Source organism: Lonchura striata, chromosome 3 (genome assembly GCF_046129695.1).
Source record: "Lonchura striata isolate bLonStr1 chromosome 3, bLonStr1.mat, whole genome shotgun sequence".
Taxonomy (NCBI): domain Eukaryota; kingdom Metazoa; phylum Chordata; class Aves; order Passeriformes; family Estrildidae; genus Lonchura; species Lonchura striata.
In genome coordinates, this window is record NC_134605.1 from 26,557,638 (window position 1) to 26,563,637 (window position 6,000).

Here is a 6,000-nt window from a genome sequence, read left to right on the forward strand (position 1 = left end):
GAGGCTTTTTTTTTTTCAGTTGTTTATGTGTTTATTTTGAGACTGTTAGATTGGAAAACTTCTATTAACCCTTTTCTCCTTGGCTCCCTTTCTTTCTCTACCTTTCCCCACTGTCCCCTCCCCAGCACTTATGGAATACCATGGTTCTTTCTGGGATCTGAAAAACTCTATTGTTTAGCCACAAACCCATCTTCTCCAGCTTTCTCTCTTTCCTATGAAATACACCATTCTTTTTAAAATGCAAAGTGGGTTTGTGGTATTTGATTACCTACTGAAACCAGATAGAAATTTATTATTAGGAAATCAAGTTTCATGCTAGGAGAGACTGGAGCACAGTCAAATTAACAACCTGGTTTGTATTTTAACTATGTTATGGTCTCACCATTCTACTTGTGTTTCTTACAAAAAAAACCTCAAAAACAAAAAGCCCAAACCCACAATTGCTGTTTATTCCTTAGAAATAGCTGGTTTTGCTTCAGATACTTGAGAAAGCAGAGGATGCTCGTGGCAAGCTGTGAGGGTTTCAGGACCAAACACTGCAAATAAAACTCACCTGGAGCTTTTAAAAAGTGAAAGATCAAGACTGCAGTGAACAATTTCTTGCCAGCAATTGCCTCGACCATTGGGTCAGCATTGGAAAAATAATATGATAATCTTTACATTAACTTCAGTAGTTTCTTTTGTGCCAGTCGCTGCTATTGTGGCTGTGCTCAGCTAAGCGGGCATGACAGGAGCTCTGCTACTGGACTGCTTCAGAGGAGACTTGCTTGAGTTCTCAAGCAAGGTGAATAGGACTTGGGGAATCTGACAAAAATGTTTTATCTGAGCTGTTCTCTTAATTAAATTAGTCCCATTCCAATAGCCAGCTGAATAGTGATGTCAAGGAGAAGGCAGCCACCTTAGGAAACCTCTCCTGTAAAACTTACTGTATTTTTAGATTTCTTGGATTCTTTCAATGCCGTCTGTAGCTCATGCATCACATTCTTCACCATGCCATTACTTTCCAGAAGTAGATAAAAAATCAGAAATTATTTTGTCTAGGACAAAAAGGGAATATACTGAGAAAACTCCTTTGTGAAGGGAGAAATCAAGCCATAGCACAACACTAGGGAACACAGGACTCATTAATTTAGATATTCTTTTTATATTAAAAGTTTAGTAGCTGCATGTCAGGATCACAGAGCAACCAATGCTGATGTTATTACTGCCTTAAAAGAATTCTTGCCTCAGGTCCAGGCAATTTAAGAAACATTTTTCCTTCTTTACTACTCTGATGGCCAAATCCTGCTCCCTCTGCCCATTGAGAAGCTCTTCAAGGATTGGCACCTTTTGCTCCTTCCACAGGATGTCCCTGAGACCTTAGTATGTGTGTGAGGAGTTTTCATAGGTATGAGCAAAGAAATCGTGGGGTTTGGGTTTTTTTTTTCCCTTTAACTTTCTTCCAATAATTCCGAGGCGCTGTGCATAGAGTGTGAGTGCCCTCTGCTGCACGGCCCGGCGTGCAGAGCTCCCGGCCCCGCCGCTCCGTGCAGCCACCGCCGCGCAAACAGCACCGAGGGATGGATGGATGGATGGATGGATGGATGGATGGATGGATGGATGGATGCGCGGGGCCCTACAAACGGAACGGGCCACACTCCAAACTCAGAGTTAGTCGTGCCATCAGACAGTGGAATTTACTGCATCGACACCTACTGTAAATATCAATATTTAACGAACATTTACAGTGGTAATTTCCAGAGCTGTTGTAACAAGCTGGGCAAATAAATCTAGTATGTGAATAAAGTGAAATGCTCTGAAGTACTTAAAAGTAAATTTTAATATATTCCCTTAGTGCTCAGGTCATTTATGGTCATAGTTCCTAACTCACTTATTCAGAACAGAGTTTAAAGGAAAAATAAATAAATTTAAGTTTTTTGTTCAGGTGGAGCTTCTATAATATCTAGCAAATCAATGTTAAATAAAGTATTTTATCAATTAAGCATTCATATTATTTTGTGCTTCTTCATATAACATATACTGACAGCAGCTTTTATGGAATACTAATATTCTCTCACACACATTGCATATCTAAAGCTACTACTTACAAATCACATTTTACACAGGCTTTGAAAAGGAAGGTCCAATGCTTTGTAGAATATTCTTTTAAATAGCCTAGTACAATATTAAATAGTCATTAGACAAAGATTATTATAAAATCAGGCTGCCAAATTACTGACTTTTTGTTTTCTGCAGCTCTAATATTTTATTTCTTCCTCTAGCAAACCTCCCACTGATTTGAAAAACATAATATTTAGGTCTATGGCAGAAAAGTGGAACATCCCTAAGATGTAGCTGGGGATGGTATTTCAGTATTATCCAATAATTGGGTGCAGACTGTATTTTGGGAACCTGTGACTGGGAGACTTTGCCAAGTGGTCCAAGGGCATCAATAGGATGTAAAATGCCTTCAGCTACACTTGGAATGTCAGCTGGAAAGAGCTTTGAAGTGCATTCCAGCTTTACAATAAGACAGCATTTTGGAGTCTGCTGTAAAGGACAGTTCTTCACCTCTGGGGCTGCTGCTTCTGTGGGATCCATGGAAAAGTGCAGCCTGTGTTCCCCTGCACTGAACAGAAGCTGCTCTCATGGTGTCTCACGGTGACATCTTTTGAATCATTCAAAATGCCTCCACTTTTTTATTGTCCCAAGTTCAGCATGATTCTGTACAGAGCCTTAAGCAATTTGAATCATCACTATGAAATTAATGCCGTGGGAAATCAGTTTAATTGTAATGTAAGAAGTTAGCTGGAATGTGCTGCAGAATGAGTAGTGCAGGTGGCACAATCCATCTGTGCCTCCTGACACCTCAGTCCAAACACGTGTTTGTTTTGCTGGCTCAGATCTGTGTTTTCTCGTGCTGCCCACAGTGATGTAAATCTGAACTAATTTAGGAGTGGCCACACAAGAAATGTGTATTGCAAAGCTCTGCAAATCAGCACTGCAAGGCCTTGACAAAGCTGTGGGTGGTAAATTCCCACGCAGATATATCTTCCCTGGATCTTCTCCTGCTCTGTGTCATTGTTCTATTGCTTCCACAAGGATTGAAACTCATCTCAAATCTTGCAGATAAATCAAATTCATAACCTTAAGCGGGTATGCAATTCCATGGAGAACAAGCCTGACAAAGGTGGTGAGGCTATTGTAAATACAATTGCGAGGCAGCCCAGGGCTTTCCTTTAATGCTTCTGCTACTGAAGTCTGACTTTGGCACAAATTCAGCCCTGGTTCAGGCAGGAGCTCAAGAGCCACAGGAGATCCTGGGCTGATGAGACTCTCTTAGCAATGTTTGCTGACTTCCTGGGGAATATCAGCAATTCCTAGCCTCAGAGCCTGCAGACAAAGGTGCCAATCTGTGGCCAAGCTGAAGGCCAGGAAGAAATTTGAATGAATGATGCTCAGTCCAGGTCTGTGCTGAGAACTGGCTGAAAACAGGAAATTCTGGGATCTCAGGTGGTGGCATTTCCATGAGCTGGTAGGTAATAAAGGCATGACAGAAGAAGTTTCGACTTTCAATTCCATCCCTGGTGATTTCATAATGCAAGTGAATCCTGTGTTTGGATAGCAGATCCTTAGAACAGACCTCTTAATCTCATGTTTTACTCAGTGAGACTTTTGAGAGCAAAACTTAAAACCAAAAGAGTTTCTTGAGTGTTGGGGTTTAAGCCCTTTGTCTGAAATAGATGTCTGGATCCAGGCTCTATTTAAACAGTCCTGGCCTTCTTACAAACACTCTTTGTCTTTTCTGTTTAAAAGCATCTCTACAGGTGGTCATGGGTGATCAGGGCTCCCAGGAGCCACCATTACCCTGGGCCATGAGTCACCTGGCTGTTGTTTAGATCCTTTCCCCTGCACATCTGCCTTCCCTTATCACACCTCATTTTTGCCTGGGAAGGCTGGATGGGGAGTGGCTCTCAAAGAACTTCTGGCATTATGAAATACCAGAGGTATTTTCTGACAGTGCATCTCGCTGGGTATCACACAGTTCTACAAACACTTCATGGAGGATCTCTCCTGTGATGTGATCAGTCACATTGATTTACAAGCTGCTCTGGAACTGAGAGTGTAAAGCAAAAAAAACCAGCTTAAGCTGAACCTCAAAATGAGAAGTAGTTACCAACTTCATTTCCTTTTTGATGCTCACTTATAAACTAAGGAGGTGGCAGACTACTGCTGGTGTTTTCCTTAAAGCCAGAGTTTTCTTTTTATTTCCCTTTATAAAAATGGGGCTTGAGCAGTCAGAATACATGGTCCTGTCACCCTGCAAAATTGTAGCTTTATTAACTTTGTGGAAGTTGTTACAAGCAGAATTGAGGCGATTCAGAATTCTGTGCAGATTCTTGAATGAAATCTGTAGTTCTGCTCCTCTCTGCATTTCTTCCTGGCCCAGCCCCTGGCAAAGGGCAAATCCAGAAAATTAATTTCCCAGGCTCTTTAGCAGGTCTTTCCCTCCATCAAATATTTCCAGGTCACATCCAAGTGGGATGACCCCGTCCCAACCCAGTCATCATGCCGGCTGCCTTTTCCTGGATGGAATGTTTTCTATTCTTTTTGACTCTTTTCCAGCACAGGCAGATTGTTTGACGTGTTTTTCTCCACCTTGAGGTTCCTTCTGAAAATCTCAGCCTGGATTGCTCAGCAGCTCTTGCCCTTTTCTGTGGATATTGTTAATTGCTCTGATGGAGAGGATCCTTCTGCAGAATTAGAAGTAATCTTGGCTGCTGTGGAACCCCGCAAGTCAATAAGGTTGCTCCAGTAGTCACACAGAATATTTTTGGCTGTTTTAAGCCCCCCCCTGTTCTAGGCTAATAATGTAAATTTGTGAGGATAACTGCATATTAATTTCATATGCAGGTCTCTTTATTGAGAGGAAATATCAGAAATTAAACCTTACAAGTATCCAGAAGCAATTATAAAAAGAGTAGATTATAGTGGTAATACTGTAAATGGAAATTCACTGAAATGTCAAAGTACTTGCCATAAAATGTAGCAATAATATGATACTAAACACAATACAGAGAGCTTTCAAATATTAATACCTTTATTATTTTCTCTATTAATACTCATAAAGTTCAAACAATCATCTCCAAGCTGATCAGGGGAATAATAATATCATTACCATCACCTGCTGGAGGGAACCATAATGGTGCTGTCATTCTGTCCCACTGGAAGATCACTTAGGAACCAAGCTGGATCCTGACATAAATCCCTGGAGGTGAATGACAGGGCATTACCAGGCTCAGAGGATAATTGGAAACTCGCATGCTAATGGCTCAGATTTGTGAAGATACCAATCATAACAAAACTGGGAACAAATAGTAAATTAATTTTTCAGCTTGCTTGGCACTGTGTGCTCAGGAAAAAAGTTCTTTGTGTTCCAAGGCTTAGTGAGCTTCACTTGCTATTTATTCCATTATTTCTTTTATAGTGAGCTGTATATAATTCAGCTCTCATGGCTGATTTATTTAATGACCTAATCATCAGGCAACTCCTGGAGTTTTAGCAGGATGGATATCCCTTTTCCTGCAGAGATTCCTGCTTTGCAGGGGAGACTTCTGAGCTGCTCAGAGCAAGAGACCTCTGGCAGAGGCAGATTGGTGATACCTTGAATATCTCCTAACTTCTGTAGCCTCTACTCCATCCCAATGGGGGAGAAATCAAAATCTGGGTATGTCCACACAGATTTTAGCCCTCACAGCCACATTTTGTACAAGTGATGGAATATATTTCATTGCATGGTGTTGCAGGTACGTTTTGAAAGTTATTTTTGTGTTAGAAATAACAACAGCAACAAGAAAAAAAAGAAATCACAGAAGATCAGCCTAAGCATTTAATTATAATGCTGAATATTAATTAATAAAAAACATCAAAAAATAAGTTGCTGTATAATGGCTGCTGTATAATTAGGTATCTACACCCATCAAATCAAAGTATGTAAATGAACTACATTCTAATAAGCCC